The 17,653-nt window shown below is 38.7% G+C and overlaps 1 protein-coding gene and 1 pseudogene across 15 annotated transcripts in view; both read right to left on the reverse strand.

Annotated features, from left to right (window-relative positions):
• The window catches only part of LOC143678905 (casein kinase I-like), a 62,428-nt pseudogene extending 61,573 nt beyond the window's left edge, over positions 1 to 855 (reverse strand).
• The window catches only part of HDAC9 (histone deacetylase 9), a 970,134-nt gene that overhangs the window by 495,676 nt on the left and 456,805 nt on the right, over positions 1 to 17,653 (reverse strand). The window lies entirely within an intron of this gene.

Raw genomic sequence — 17,653 nt, forward strand, 5'->3', positions numbered from 1 at the left:
CTAAACTACTGCATTCGATATAGAAGATATGCATAGAGGATAAATATTCAGTAGGTCTAGAACCTGAGAAACAAATTTTTCATCATTTATATCCCATGTGAATATATTAGTTAAGAAAATCTATGGTCTGGCTCCGTAATAATTTTTATTTTATCTCAATCCAATGTTTTCTGTTGTTTACCAGAAGTCAATATCAAATTCTCTGTAAAATATTAGATTTTTTATGCTCTTGACAATTCTCAGAATTATTTTCCTATCGTTAGCCCCAATTTATAAAAACAGAGTAAGAGAGATTTTTTTTTCAACATTATCAGAAACCTAACAACTTCCTCATTGAGTCACAATATTTCCTTCAGTGACTTTCAAATCTAATTTTGTGACACTAACCAGAGATCTTCAACAATTTTCTCAACGTTTCAAAATATTTTTCAACAACATTTTTATCATTAGTCACTGTCAATACAACAGAAGACAGGAACAAAATTGGCAAAACAAATAACTAAGAAAAAGAAGGCAAAATTTAGATCATCCTGCTTTAAAGATATGCAAGAGTCATAGGCATGCAGGCTTCAGTGACGAAAAGTTTTTCTCAAAAACTTGCATGAGGTATAGATTTAAAGAAAAAAGAATATTAGAATTACTGTATCTCCTTAAGCCCTTCTATTAATGTACCTCCATTTTTTCTTAGTTGTAGGGCTAGAAGCAGGCTCCAACTGAGTGTCAACATAGGAAGGATCTTTCCCTATTAAATCCATGCAAATCTCAATTTAATAACCTCATGAACTCTTCTTCCTACCGTTCTTCCAGAAGTTCATCTTCCTCTCGGTTTAGTCCGTTTATATTGCCAGCTTTCATCGCTACAAGTCTCTAGCATACAGAATGTTGCCCTACGTTATAGCTTACCTTTCTTTCAACTAAAATTTTGCTGAATTTATTATTGACTAGACAGAACATTTTTTTAAAGTTCAACCTCAGGACCTTTGCATTTGAATTAGTTCCTATCCTCCACACTTCTGACTGGCCTGGTGCATCCTTTCCTGTTCAGGAATCTCCTAAGATCTAGTTGGGCTTTTTCTTTCTAAGTTATGCAGGCCATCCTAAGTCACAGATCCTTTGTACTGCAGATACAAGTGAGGCAGTTAATTGAAGGTTTCCTGCTGCTGAATCCAGACAGCTACTGAGACTGCCTGAAATCTCAGTCAGTTCTTATAATAATGAGCCAAGGGCAACATTAATTTCTGGCACCTTATATAATTAACTTTGATAATAAGGTTCAGTAATACACTAACAAGAATTGGTTTTTCTTACCCTTTATTTCATTTTAACACAACTATCTGAGTCTGGGTCTTCAATATAGATACAGAAGAGTGAATTTCCACTGCTTATTAAATACCATCCTTTTAATATTGTAGTACTTTTATGTGCGGGCCATTAAGCTCAACAGATTACTTTGCAGTATTCACAATTCTCACCTTTTTGGTTAGGTGGTTGGGGGAGGAATTTGACATTGGCTTAGGAGAAAGATGATTAAGGACATCTATACTGCTATAGAAATCCAGCAAAATATGATATCTCAAGAACTACATGTAATATTACATTATATTACCTTACTATAGATCTTTAAAATTAGTTTGTGAACTTTTCTCACGAAGATTCAGGCTCCTTGAGGGAAGGGACTCTTCCCTCAACGAAAGAAGGGACTGTCTTTCAAATTACCTAAAACAATGAATGACATCTGGTACAGTGATAAACAATTGTTGAGTGACTAGCTAAGACAAAAAGGAGAAGCCACTGAACATTATCTCTTTGACGTTAAGTAAATATGGGCTGCTGCTGAGACCGGACTACCGATTAAGACTTCAACTCAGGTGAGCCAGAAATCGTACACTGAAAAGTAAGAGTTACAAAGAAAAACAGTCTAGGAGCTTTACGTTCTCAAAAGGAGAATGGAACCAAGGTAAAGTACCCTAACTCCAGAAACTGGCAGTGGGTACTCTCTTTGCTCTGTAAGCACAGCCTTTTCTATGGGAAAGAGCAGCCCTGTAATTAAAGAGAAGCCCTATTTTCATTAAGCCAATAGTATACTCCATGTTTCAGTAGCATCTGTAAATTTAATTGACACCTTACATTACACACGAAAACAGGGAGGTAGAAATACATAAAAATGATTTTATAAAATGAAACAATTCAGCATTTATAAAAATATGGGTTATGCAAAACATTTTATAATGAACATTATTTAATAGTCCATGTGAATTCTTTTACTAATGACTAGATATTTTAGAGGAATATAGCTTATTGGAAAATAATTTGATTTTCTGTGTACTCAAATTCAGTAATTTTAAGAAATATCTTGTGTTATAAGAAAAGTGATTAAAGAGAGCTTGAAATTTCAAAGAGAAAAGGAACTGAAGAAATAAAACCTTTAGTACATGTGGTCACTTTAAGAAATATAACTGAATGAGATTTTTTCATTAGTTATTATCATTATTATTACATCTGGTATCTATCCAAGCCATTACATGCATTTTTTTCGGCTGTCAACACAACTGCTACTAAACTAAACTGATCAAATAATTAGTATTTTTTCCTGTAAGAAAGATTAAGGAAGCACAATTATGGCATGCAAACCTTAAAGATTTTACTGATTCAGACTGATTTATAAGGCTTTTCAAGTTTGTAAGAGGTGACATACTAAAAATTTAAATGAACCACAGTCATTAAATCCTAACCCAATTTTTTTAACTTAAATTTATCATTTTATTTAATTTTTATTTTACTTTATTAGAGAAGTTGAGGGTTTAAAGAACAATCATGTATGAAATACAGGCTTCTCATACACCACCTATCACTACCACCTTGCATTGATGTGGAAAATTTGTTACAATTGATGATAGGTCTTTTTTTTTGGCTGAGATGTTTTCTCAGTTTATTCGAATATACCTTTTTTTTTTATTTCAAAGTACACTTTAGCAAGTAGTTAAAGAACAGATTTCAAATTTCAGTATGGATTACAGTTCCACAGTTTCTTTTTTTTTTTTCCTTCTAGATGCTCCAAGATCCTGGAGACTAAAAGAAATACCAATATCCCAGTTCAGTAGACATAGCTATTATTTCTTTAAAATTTATTTTGGCATGGGCAGGATCCGGGATGAGAATCCTGCCACTGAGTCACCGTTACACCACCCAAGACAGGTATTTTTAAAATCTTATCTTCTCTGTTATAACTCCTCCTTCCTGTTGGATCCTTCTCTCAATCTTTAGGGATATTTTGACTACACTCCTTCTAAGTTTTTCATGTTGAAAAGGGGCGACAACAATATAAGATAGAGGGATGGAACTACTGATGTTCTTGGAGAGGCTGGTCCCCCTCAGTTTCAGGACTTACCTGGCCTAGGAACCATCTGGAGGTTGTAGATTTCTCGAAAGTAAACTTAGTGCGTGAAACTTCTGTGGAATCTCAGACAGAGCCCTAGGTGTTCTTTAGAGTTAACAGGAATGATATAGGTTGAGATTTGACCAACCATAGCAATTATCAGCAGTTAGCTGAAGCTTGTGCAACAGCAACATCCAGAATAACCTCTAGATTCTATTTGAAATCTCTTAGCCATTGCTACCTCATTTTGTTACATTTCTTTTCCCCCTTTTGGTCAGGAAGGCCTTGTTGATCCCACAGTGCCAGGACCTGCCTCCCCCTGGGAGTTATGTCCCATGTTGCCAGGGAGATGTCATGTCCAACGTACGGGGAGAAGGCAAACATTTTCCTTGAAGAGTTGGGCTTAGAGTGGGAAAAGCCATATCTCAGCAACAAAAGAGGTTTTCTGGAAGTAACTCTCAGGCATAATTATAGGTGGGCTTAAGCTCCTCTGCTACAGAACTAAGTTTCATAAGAGCAAGTCTCAAGATCAAGGGCTTGGTCTATTTGTGTGGGAGTTCCTAATGTTTGAGAGAGCATTGAGTTTCCCAGGTGGAAAAGTTTAATAGTTCTATAATTTTTTTCTCCAGTCCTCAAGGAACTTTGCCAATACTTTTTAATTATCTGCCCAACAGGTGCTGGGATGTATCTGCACATTATATGAAGCTATACTAAATTACAAGCCCTCATTCTCATTCTAGCCTTCTTGTGTCTGGGTTGCTAAAATGAGCTATGCAGGCAGGTCAAGTTAGATTGTTTGGACAAAATGAACCTCTCTTTCTTTGGTCTCATAAAGTAGATGAAGCTCTAAAATACAGCCAATATCATCTTTTACCCTGTATTCTGCTTTACCTTAGTTCTAAACGGATCAACTTCATTTTTATCTCTAATTGAAGCCAGATCTCTTTTTTGGTTTCTTTAACAGTTGTATGTAGGAATGCTGACTTTCAAAGCTGCAGAACTCCAATTCTGTGAATCAGGAATTAGGTGTCACACAGGCACCCAAAGTTCCAGGGAGATACCAGTTTATACACAAATAGTGCAGCATCACAGAATCTAGATACAATACAGTTCTGGCCTAAATGTGACTGCTAGTCTAGACTATAATCTAGGCCCCAATTTCCTTATAAGTTTTTTCTAAAAGAGACCATACAATATATTTTCTTTTGTTTCCAGCTTATTTGGGACAACATAATGCCCACAAGGTTCATTTATCTTGTCGATGCCTCACAACTTCCTTCCATTCTGTAGTTGCACAATATCCATCATATGCGTTTATAACAAGGTTTGCCTTTTTGTTTCTCAGTCAGTACACCCCTCAACCACCTCCATCCATTGGGCATCATGGATAATGTCCAAAATAAACAATCTATGTCTTACAGTATACTCACTTAGTTGTACAAGCATCAGGACTCTTAAGTTTAGACAGTTTTCACTGGTCCAAAGAGACATAGAAATAAACAAAGCTTCACAAATATCAGATTCTAAACCTCCCATTATCACTTGTTCCCTCTCCCCATTTATTGCTGATTTTCCTGTTAACCATAAAGCATAGCACGCATTATTAGTTTCCTCCCTATAATCTTCTATTTTTAGTTCTTTGTACAATATCAAACCTTTGAAATAGTTCATGCAAGAAATTATTTATAATTCAGAGTTAACTGGAGATTCATGATTCTACAAAACTCCTTTCAATTCAATTCACCTCCATTACAGCAATGTTACTTATTGCCCCACCAATCAAATACCAACACTTCGATCCCTGTCCTTATGTTTAAGATCAAGCTCATTGAGTAACAATTCACCCATTTCTAACTTCTGTGGACCTCTTAGTCCCCTAAAATCTATCTACATTGTACGCCTCTGAGTTTACTTTTACCAGAATCATAACAGCAATACAGTATCTATCCTTCTTTGTCTAGCTTACTTCACTAGCATTATGTCTTCAAGTTTCATCCATGTTGTCATATGCTTCAGAACCTCATTTCATTTTACTGCTGTATAACATTCCATTGTATGGATATACCACATTTTGTTTATCCACTCTTCTGTTGATGGGTACCCGGATTGTTTTCATCTTTTGGAAATTGTAAATACTGCTACTATGAACATCAGTGTGCAAATGTCTCTTATGTCACTGTTTTCAGCTATTTTGGGTATACAACAAGTATTAGTATTGTTGGGTCATAGGCAACTTGAAATTTAGTTTTCTGAGGAATCACCAAATTATCTTCCACAGCAACTATACCATTATACATTCTCATCAGAAATGAATAAGTGTTCCAATTTCTCCACATCTTCTCCAACATTTGCAATTTTCTGTTTGTTTAACAGCAGCCAATCTTATGGGTATGAGAAGATATTTCATTGCAGCCTTGATTTTACTTATAGCTAATGAAGACCATCATCTCATCATGTGCTTTTCAGCCATTTGTGCTTGCTCTTTGGAGAAATGTCTGTTCATATCCTTAGTCCATTTAATAATTGGTTTGTTTGTTCTTTTGTTGTTCGATTGTATAATTCCTTTATGTACTCAGGATATCAACATTTATCTGATATATGGTTCCCAAATATTTCTCCCATTAAGTTGGCTACCTCTTCACCATTTTGACAAATTAATTTGAGGTACAAAGCTTTTGATTTTGAGGAGTTCCCCTTTGCATTAATCAGTGTTCTCTACAGAAACAGAATCAATAGGAGATATCTGTAAATATGAGATTCATAAAAGTATCTCATGCAACCATGGGAATAGAAGAGTCCAAAATCTGTAGGACAGCCTGTGAAACTGGCTGCTCCAATGAAGGGTCTAGACAAACTCCACAGGAGAGTCTTCCTGCTTAAGAAGCAGTGAAAGAGTCTCTCTTCTCGCTTAAAAGCCTTCAGCTGATTAGATTATCTCATTGTGGGAGACAGGCCTTAGTTGATGCCAGATGTAATCAGCCACAGATGCAGCCAAGTGACTGAAGATTTAAAACACCAGCATTCCAGTTTATCAACCAGCCACAAAATACCCTTACAGCAATGGTTAGACCAGTGCTTGCTTGACCAGACAACTCAGCATCGTCATTTGACCAAGTTGACAGCAGAACCTAACCATCATAGTCTACCCCTTGTTGACTTGTCAGCAATATACATCAACATGAAACACAATTTCCAAAAAGAACACAATAACAGACATATGTTTTACCTAACCATACTCAACTGTACTGCGTACAAACAGAAACAAACTGCATCTTCCCAAAATACGGTGTAAGTCTTTAGGTAACATTCACTCTTAAACTTCATATCCTCTGACTTAAATACTATAACATGAACAACACAACTTATGTCATGAAAACAAGATATCTGTCTATATACAAATTCAAACATACTCATAATAAAACAGGGAGGAAATAGTCATACAATCACAGTCCTCATTCCTGTAAATGGTAATGTGGTTTTAGTTCATGCTTATCACTACCTTCTTCTACTACCTATTCCATGTTCCCTTCACCCTCAGCAACCACTTCAGCTGGCCGTCGTTCTTTGCCAGGTGGGGTGACCCAAAACTTCACTTCTGAAGTTTCTGGGCTGTAGGTACCTGGATTGGGTTGCTGCAATTTTCCATTAACTTTAATCACAGGGCAGATTGTATTAAGAGACGCCCTAGGGGATCTCCTGTATTCCAGGAAAAACTTCTTTACCTCCATTGTTTAGTTGCAGCCCTACTTCCCTTCATTAGTCAGGATCAATCACCCAGACAGAACAGAAATCCCCTTTCCTGTCTGATGATTCAGTGGCATGAAAAGCCCAAAGTGGCTAAATGGCAGTCTTAACTTCAGTTCAATGGAATCATTGTTGTGTCTCTCGAAAGAGCACTCCTCCTTTTGGAACTAAGACCTGCAGATCAGCAGAACTTAAGGTTTCAGGGACAAGAACCAAAAATTTTCCTAGTGGATCACTAGGGTGCTGGTGAGTGGTGCCACTCCCTTTTCCACCCCCTGATTCCTGAACCCATGAATCTTAGCTATAGAAGAAACACACCATACAGTGTACACTAATTCAGAGCATACACAGCCACCTGGAGAACACCTGGAGGACTGCCTCAGCCCTGCAGTCTTTCCACCCAGCTGGCACTGTAATTAGGTCTTCAAAAGGCTATGCCACTGTTCTATCAACCCAGATGCCTCTGGATGATGTGGAACATGGTAAGACCAGAGAATTCCACCAGCATGTACCCATTTCCACACTTAATTTGCTGCGAAGTGGGTTCCTTGATCAGAAGCAATGCTGTGTGCAATACCATGATGGTAGATAAGGCATTCCATAAGTCCACAGGTGGCTATTTCATGCAGGGAAACCAAGTCCATATCCAGAGTATGGTCTATTCCAGTTAGAACAAATCATTGCCCCATCCATGATGGAAGTGATCCAATGTAATCAACCAGCAACCAGGTAGCAGGTTGATTACCTCAGGGAATGGTGTCATATTGGGAGTGAGTGTGGGTCTCTGCTGCTGACAGATTGGGCACTCAGCACTGGCCATAGCCAGGTCAGCTTTGTTGAGTGGAAATCCGTGTTGCTGAACCATTCATAACTTCCATCCTTACCACCAGGCCCACTTTGTTCATGAGCCCATTGGGCAATGGCAGGAGTGGATTAGGAAAGAGGACAACTTGTATCCACAGAACAGGTCATCTTATGCACTTGATTATGAAACCGTTCTCTACTGAAATCATCCTCTGGTGAGAATTCACATGGGGCACAAATATCTTCAAGTTCTCTGTCCACTCCAAAAGGTCTATCCACATACCTCTTTCCCAGACCTCTCTGTCACCAGTTTTCCAGCCAGGCTCCTTCCAAGTCCCTGACCACCCAGCCAAACCATTATCAAAAGCCCATGAGTCAGTACACAAACACACCTCCTGACAGTTCTCCTTCCAAGCAAAATGAACAATCAGGTGCACTGTTCAAAGTTCCAATCACTGGGAGGATTTCCCCTCACCACTGTCCTTCAGGGACATCCTGAAAAGGGGTCTAGTGCTGCAGCTGTCAACTTTTGGGTGGTACCTGCATATTGTACAAACCATCTGTAAACCAGGCCCAAGTTTTCTCTTCCTCGGTCACTGACTATAAGGAATCCCCAGGAGGCTGTTGCTCTGGTCTGGGAAAGAGAAGGTAACGTGGCTGGAGTGGGGGCTATGGGAATTTGGGCCACTTTCTCATGTAACTTACTTGCACCTTCAGGACCTGCTCGAGTCATATTTCTAATATACCATTTTCATTTTATGACGCAGTGCTGCTGTATACGCTCAACTTTATGGCTTGGTTAGTCAGAAAGCACCCAGCTCATGATAGGCAACTCAGATCTCAGGGTAACTTAGTGGCCCACGGTTAAGTGTTCAGTCTCTACTAAGGCCCAGTAGCAGGGAGAGTAAGTTATCTGCAGTGGATGGTAAGGCTTTACTCCAAAATCCTAAGGGTCTGCATTATGATTTTCCTATACAGGCCTACCAAAGGCTCCAGACAGCATCCCTAATTGCCACTGACACTTTCAGCACCACTGGATCTGCTGGATCATATGGTCTAAGTGGCAGAGCAGCTTGCACAGACCTGTCACAGAGCCTCCTTTGATTCTGGTCCCCACTCAAAACTGTCAGCTTTTCTAGTCACACGATAAATACCCAGAGTAGCACACCCAAATGAGGAATATATTGACTCCAGAGTCCAAAGAGGCCAACTAAGCATCATGCTCAAAACCAATGGACACCTAGAAATTTCACTGAGGTGAAAAGCCTCTGTATTTTTGTTGAATTTATCTCCCATACCCTGACACACAAATACCTTACCAACAAGTCTAGAGTAATTGTTACTTCTTGCTCACTAGGTTCAATCAACATGATATCATCAATATAATGTATTAGTGCGATATCTTATGGGAGGGAAAAACAATCAAGGTCCCTATGGATAGGATTGGACAAACGGCTAGATAGATGATGTACTCTGAGGCAGGACAGTGAAGGTATACTTGATGGCCTTTCTAGCTGAAAGCAAACTGTTTCTGGTGGTCCTTGTTGACAGCTATTGACAAAAAAACATTTGCCAGATCAATAACTGCATACCAGGTACCAGGCAATGTGTTGATTTGCTCAAGCAATGATACCACATCTGGAACAGCAGTTGTGATTGGAGTCACCACCTGGTTAAGTTTACGATAATCCACTGTCATCCTCCAAGTTCCATTTGTTTTCTGCACAGGCCAAAGAGGAGAATTTAATGGGGATGTGGTAGGAATCACCACCCCTTATCCTTCAAGTCCTTAAGAGTGGCACTAATCTCTGCAATTCCTCTCGGAATACAGTACTGTTTCTGATTCACTATTTTGCTAGATAGGGGCAGTTCTAGTGGCTTCCACTTGGCTTTTCCTACCATAATATCCCTCACTCCACAAGTCAGAAAATGAATGTGGGGATTCTGCCAGTTGTTGAGTATGTCGATTCCAATTATGCATTCTGGAACTGGGGAAATGACCAGAGAATGGATCCATGGACCCATAGGACCCACTGTGAGATGGACCTGAACTAAAACTTCATCAAGTACCTGACCTCCATAAACTGCTAATCTGCCTGGTAGACCAAAGTGATGCTTTGTGTTCCCTGGAATTAGTGATACTTCTGAGCCCGTGTCTAATAATCCCGAAAACATCTGATCATTTCCTTTTCCCCACTGCACAGTCACCCTGGTAAAAGGACATAGGTCTCCATGGGGAAGGCTGGGAGGAAGTTTAACAGTATAAATTTTGGGCAATGTAAAAGGGTCCTTCCTCAAAAAGTACCCAGCCCTCCCCTCATTTAAGAGGCTCTGGGTCTGTAAAGTGTCGCAAGATTGGGAATTGATTAAGGGGCCATGACTCTCTTTCTGTAATTCAAGCTAGACTTCTGTTCACTTGACCTAGAATTCTTCTGTTTATACAACTCAAACAAAAATTTAGTAGCCTGCCCATCTATTGTACTTTTAGATACTCCATGATCTAGTAGACAATGCCACAAGTCTCTGAGAGTCAGATTCTTTTCACTGCTGTATTGAATCTGCTGTCCACTATGGTGGCCACACCCACCTTGTCTATGGTGCTTAACAATCACCAAATGGCTTCTGCCAACTCGGGATCCAATCATCACCATTCTATTTAACGATTCCAACTCAGTGACAGCAGTCACCACAGTGATATAGCAGACCTACAGAAAAGGGTGATTACAGAGTTCTTTAGAGATGATGGAGATCATCTTACCAATTTATTTCTGAAGATTCTGGTGAAAACTGTGTCCTCTGAACATTCCTGGGGTACGTGAGCAGGTCTTCCATGATACATCCACTCTAACGTTCCAATCTCTCTAAATCTCTGGATCCCCTAACCTATGTTATACCAGGACAGTTCCAGCATTTCGACCTTAGGTAATGTCAGCACTGTTCTAGTTTGCAAGCTACTGGAATGTGATATACCAGAAATGGAATGGCTTTTAAAAAGGGGAATTTATTAAGTTGCAAGTTTGTAGTTCTAAGGCCATGAAAATGTCCAAATTCAGGCAAGGCTATGGAAATGTCCAATCTAAGGCATCCAGGGAAAGATACCTTGGTTCAAGAAAGGCCCAGGATGTTCAGGGTTTCTCTCTCAACTGGAAAGGCACATGACAAATATGGCAACGTCTGTTAGCTTTCTCTCCAAGGTTCTTGTTTCGTGAAGCTCCCCTAGGAGAGTTTTCCTTCTTCATCTCCAAAGGTCTCTGGCTGTGGGCGCTCTAAAGCTTTTTTCAAAATGGTTCCCTCTTAAAGGGCTCCAGGAAGCAGCCCCATCTTGAATGAGTGGAGACACATCTCCATAGAAACCATCCAATCAAAAGTTACCACCTACAATTGGATGGGTCACATCTCCATGGAAACAATCAAAAAGCTCCCACCCAGCAATAATGAATACTAAAGAACTTCGCTTTTCTGGGGTGCACAATAGATTCAAACCAGCACAGCCACCTTTGGATCCGTGTTTCAACCCCTCAAGCTACAACACTGAATGAAGAATCTCTGCTCACTGGGCCCATATCAATAAATTCAGCTTGATCCAACTTTATGTCCTTCCACAACTATCCCTCACCCTTATTATCCATTCCCACACATATTCCCCTGATTTCTGTCCATATAGGGTAGAAAACTCATGCAATTCTTTTGCAGTATTGCATACACCTTATGGGTCACACTTTGTACCTCAACTTTTGGGGTCTGTTGGGACTTTAGTTATAGGTCTTGAACAAAAGAAGGGTCATGCAGGCGGGTCATGAAAAGAAATAAAAGTGTTTTTCAAACCAATTATCTCAAGGCAGTCCATTCCACCTTCATCCGGTGAAACAGGATTAGTTACTCCAGACAGAGGAGTTAGGGCTATTTCCCCAAGGGAAGTGGTTATAAATTAGCAGGCACTGAAGAGTTAATCTGTTTAGGTGGAGATTGGATGGCAGACTCCTCTGGGCAGACTACAGTACCGGAAGCTATTTCCTCAAGGTAGGCTGGAGGTAGGGAAGCTGTTTCCTCAGAGCGGTCCATTACAGGTCTATCTAGCAAAGCCTCTGCAGATTCCAGGGATTCCATCTCCCCATTGTCATCGTTATCAAGCCATATATCCCTATCCCACATTTCAGGATCCCATTTTTTTCTAATCAAAGTCCTTACTTCAACAGCAGATCCCCTGCAAGGTTGAGATTTTAGTTACATTATAAATCTGCTACTTGCACAGTGAGGCTCTGTGTCTGGTTTTCAGACATCTCAAGGCTGCAACCACCAGAAATAAGATTTTCTTTCAGGGTAAACACGAAAACTTTTACATTGTTCATATGGCACTGAAGTCGCTAATTTGAAGTCTTTAGCTCACCCCTTTCCCTCATTACAGCATCACACAGTCATTAGTGCCTCTGAGTCTAATCAGAGAAGAAAACCAATTGTAAAAACCCATTTTTAAGATTCTGTTTCTCAAGAACCACTGGGTTATAAGCTGTCTTAGTCAGGATTTTCTAGAAAAATAGAACCAGCAGGAAACATCTATAGACATGAGATTTATAAAGGCGTCTCACACAACCATGGGAATGGAAGAGTCCAAATCCAGACAGCAGGCTGTGCGCTGGCAGCTCCAATGAAAGGCATGGGCGAACTCCACAGGACAGGCTCAATGGCTGAAGAAGCAGTGAAAAAGTCTCTCTTCTTACTTAAAAGCCTTCAACAGATTGGATTATCTTATTGTAGGAGACATGCCTCAGTTGATGGGAGATATAATCAGACACAGATGCAATCAACTGACTGCTGACTTACTACCTCAGCCTTCCAGTTAATCAACCAAGCCACAAAATATCAAAGGAAAAGGTGGAATTATAAAAGAGAAGATAGGATTTAACAAATGAATATGACTCCTGAATCATTATATTGATATTTCTCTTAGTCCCCAGTGTCTTGGAGCAGCTGGAAGGAAAAACCTAAAATTGTGGAACTACAACCTATACCAAACTCTGAAATCTGTTGTATAACTAATTGCTGTGAGGGACGTTGGAATTTATTGCTTTATCATCTATCATGTGTCCCCCAACAAACACATACATGCCCACACACACGCACACATGCACACAGATTTCAAATTCCACAAGGGCAGGGATATTTCACAAGGGTGGAAAACAAGTGCGCTGGTTTAAATTTGTTGTGTACCCCAGAAATGCCATGTCCTTTAATCCTCATTCAATGTTGCTGGATGGGATTCTTTTGATTGTTTCCATGGAGATGTGACCTACCCAATTGTGGGTGGTGCCTTTTGATTAGGTGATTTCCATGGAAAAAATGTCTCCACCCATTTATGGTGGGGTTGCTTATCGGAGCCCTTTAAGAGGGAACAATTTTGGATAAAGCTTTAAAGACCACAGAGCCAGAGACCTCTGGAGATGAAGAAAGAGAAATGCCCCCAGGGAAGATGTTTGAAACAAGAAGTCAGAGACCCCAGCAGATTACAGCCACATGCCTTCCCAGCTGACAGAGGTGTTTGGACCCATCAGCCTTTCTTAAACCAAGGTATTTTTCTCTGAATGCTTAGTTTGGACATTTTTATGGCCTTAGAACTATCAACTTGCAACTTAATAAATTTCCTTTTTAAAAGTCATTCCAATTCTGGTATATTGTATTCCGGCAACTTAAACAAACTAAAACAACAGGGATGTTTGTTTTGTTCCTCCATCTAAGGCTCTTAGGCAATGCCTTGTACCAAAGAGGCCACACAGAAAATACTTATTGAAGAAATGAATGATTACATTGTATCTGCTCTGTCACACATGTTAAAAAACTGAGTCCCCTTCTGGATTCATCCCTCTATCTTTGTTCCTGATTATTCTCTCAGTATTTCTGCCTGGGTAGAAATAATATATTGAGAACCCATTTTAATGTATGCCCCACCATTTATGCTACAGCTATAGTTGTATTTCCAAGAAATATTTCTGATCCTTGAGGTCTCCTGCTCGAAATCTTGTTTACAACCACCATCTTTGCATGGAATTAAAGGCCCTTAATTATCTGCCTCCTGCCTGGTTTAGTTTCCTTTTCTGCCATGGTAGCTTTATAGATCATGCCCTCCAACTGCTGTCAAACATGCTGAACTTTTTCCCTTATTCTCTCCTTTGAAAGGCTTACCAAGCTTCCCCAATTTCACAGGGTCTGGTTTTGGTACCTGCCACACTGTTTGCTTTGCCTTTTTCCCCTACTCTAGACCGTGAGCTTCTGGAAGTAAGACTCTTCACCACTCATTTTGGCCTGAAATACAGTCAGCATCCATAAATGTTGTTAATTAAAGTAGTTTAGTCTCTTTAAGCTCAATTCCTCACTTCTAGAATGATTTTACCACCTACAAAGAGGGTACTTGGGAGGGGCAAATTAAGTATCATACATTAAAAGTTCAGCACACTTAATAGAATGTTATCATTCCTTCTTAAAATGTATCATAGGCTCCACTTCAATTGCCTCACCTAGGAGGTCTAAATAAAACATGATGCAGGCAAGAAGTAAGAGAGGCAGAGGCATTTTTATAACCTTTATGGTGCATCTGAGTGGAAGCTCAGAGACTGCGTCATGCCCATTTGAAGTCCTTAGAAGAAATCTGATGAGGAAAAAAACAAGAGAAACAGATGATCAATTCTCAGGATAGAGAAATGAAAACGTGGCCAGAGAGCTGGGGTGAGCCCTGAGGATATTGTCATAAGGTTCTGGTTACCAGTTTCTCAGCATGGAGCCTTTACCCTGGCGTCTGAATTCCTATCCGTCCTGTTAAAACGTCCATCTCTACACCTAAGGATACATTTACTAAAGCAGGTAACTTGTCGTTTAAAATCTTTCAGAGTGTGTGGCTGATACTTCTGAATGGCCCTAAGTGGTTTTTTGTGGGTTTTTTTGGTGCTTGGCAGAGCCCACTTAGCCATTCACAGAGAGGCAATGTCTCTAGAAATGAACAGATTTCCACACGTGGGCTGTAATATATGCATAACACATTCCTCATGGTGTTAATTTTGGTCTAACATCCTCCTGATGGTCCTGATTACCTTGGAGACTCATATCCTGTCTTCTGTACGTACGTAGTTGTTAGTCACTTCTACTAAGTTGTCACACCACCGCCACTAAAGAATGATACGGAAGACAATATTTCAATAACTGACTTTTCCTTTGAACAAATGTTTATTCAGCCTCTTGTTTCAAGGCACTGTGCTTAAGACTTAGTCAAAACTAAATCTCATGTAAAAGAAAACTTCTGTGGAGGTCCAACTACCTTGTAGGAAAAGTAACTGGAACTATTTTAGAATGTTAATCTAAAAATTTAATCAACTGAGCAGTTTATCTAAAAATAATTCTGAACAAAAGCTAAACATCTTTAAATACAGTCTCCCTTTAACTTGTTTCATTTTCCTTTATTAAAAATTAGAGCAATATTTTTAATGAAATTCAAATGCTAGACTATTAATGACTGATCATATAACTGATATGGTTGCAACTCAAATACTATGTTAATTGAAAGCATAATGAGAAAACAGTAGCATATGTATAAACATGGTAAGAAGGTGATGATAAATGCCATCTGAGATAACATATTAATGGCAAAAGTAACCGAGAATAATAATTTTTAAATGGGATTACTGAAGGCTTTATCCACTTTGACCACTGTATTCATAGGAGTGTTAATCAAGTGGAAGGAATACTGGGCACCGATCACCTATAAATGATTGCCTATAAATGATCTGCATTGTAAGAAATCTCAAGGCATCCCATTAAATCAGACATCTCTCCTAGGGAATGAGAATGAAAGGTGTTTTTGATCCTAAAATCTGTACCCTGGTAGATCCGATCCAACATAAAATTAAATAACCCATCTAACTTTTCCAGTGCCATATTTCCAAAAGGAAATTACTTTAAATTCGTCCATTCAAAATGCAAAAATCAAGACATCCAAGAATGAGATTTCCAGCAGAATGTAATTTTAAAGACATCATTTTCTCCATTACTGGAGATATCAAACATTTTAAAAGCTTGCTCTTTCATAATTGGATTCCAGATCATTATTTTTCTTGCCAAAATGAAAGGTTTTCTGCATCTTTAAAATAATTAGGCAAAATTTCAAATCAAATTATCCAATTTCAAAGCCCTATTTTTTTCTCCAAAATGCCTGTTAGGGAAGGACTGCTGATGACTAAGCTTTGTGTCATTCTCATGGCTTTATTAGGAGAATGTTCTAAGTCCTTCACTTTCTATGTAATCAGAACTATAATTTCTTCAGGTTATTTTAAGACATAGCTATGGCTAAAGCAGGAAACTCAATTTTATTCTGAGCTCTAGACATTTTGACAGAGCAGAGCTGGGGTCCAGCATAAACCTTCTCACTTGGTGTCGGCCCAGACCTGTAGGACAACTGGACTGCACTCTCTGGTATCAGGGAACTCTGTCCAAGCCATCAAGAGGAGCAGGGCCGGTATTCCAGAAAATGTGTGTGGACATATCATTACTCTACCAATGAAGAACTTAACTTGTCCAGAGAGCACTACTCTTCCGAACATCAATTTGAAAACTATATTCAACAGAAGGATAGTTTAGAAAACCCAGGTGGCAGAAACATTTGATAAAAAAGCAGAACAGAAAGCTCTAACTACATATGTCTACTTAGCAGTTCATCATATTCTCTTAGATTTTTATAACTTAATTAACCGACTCTATTTAAGCAGGCCGGTTGCCTCTAATTATGCTGAAAAATTTTCAGAGCTGCAAAATGAGAGTAATAGTGAGTGCCATTTCTGCAAGTAATAGGTAACCCTTTCTATAATTATGAGATACATCTAAAGTAAAGAAGGGACAAGACAGTGAAATAAAATGTAAATAAATGCTATCAGCAAGAGGTGGGCTTCATAATGAAAAGAAAAATTATGCATCATTAGTTTAGCATTTTGGTCTACATCAAAAAGGTTCCATGAGTATGTATAACTAATTTTGCTACTAAAATAAACTCATTAATATTTTAAAATTTTAGTTAAAGGTAACATAGACAAAGAAATATTTTCCTGCTTTTAAATTAATATATCAAAGTTTTAATAAATTTGCCCTTGTGACTTTTTATTTTGGCATTTCTTCTTTAGATTAAAATACCCTTGTTTACTACTTTTCTATTACAACAACAACAATAAAATAACAACAACAACATCATGGCTCTATTGGTTGGGTTTATCAAGTCACCTGTGTAGTTCTACATTTTGGTTCTTTTCACTCGATAGTATACATTGCCCATCCTTCCATGTTAATATATTTGGATCTTCTTGTTTTTAATGACTATATAGCATTTCAGAATACTGATTACCACAGTTTATTTCTGTACTGACTAATATTTAAGTTGTTTTCAAGTGTTTTTCAATTCTCTAAGTAACACTGCAAATAAATAACTTGGTACACAAACACTTGGGCATTTTATGCAAATATTTCTGTGTAACAATTCAGTGGAACAGTAGACTTGAAGAGTATGTACATTTTTTTATTTTTGATAATACTGTCAATTAATGCTCCACCAAAATTTTGCCACTGTATACTTTCACACTTTCACTAATGAGGATGTGCCTTTCCTCTAAACTAGTCTAATCAATACTAAGTATTATTAGTCTCTTTACTTTCACTATTACAATGGATTCAATAATGGCACCATATTGGTCTTTCCATCAT

This window comes from Tamandua tetradactyla, chromosome 1, assembly GCF_023851605.1.
Source record: "Tamandua tetradactyla isolate mTamTet1 chromosome 1, mTamTet1.pri, whole genome shotgun sequence".
Taxonomy (NCBI): Eukaryota; Metazoa; Chordata; class Mammalia; order Pilosa; family Myrmecophagidae; genus Tamandua; species Tamandua tetradactyla.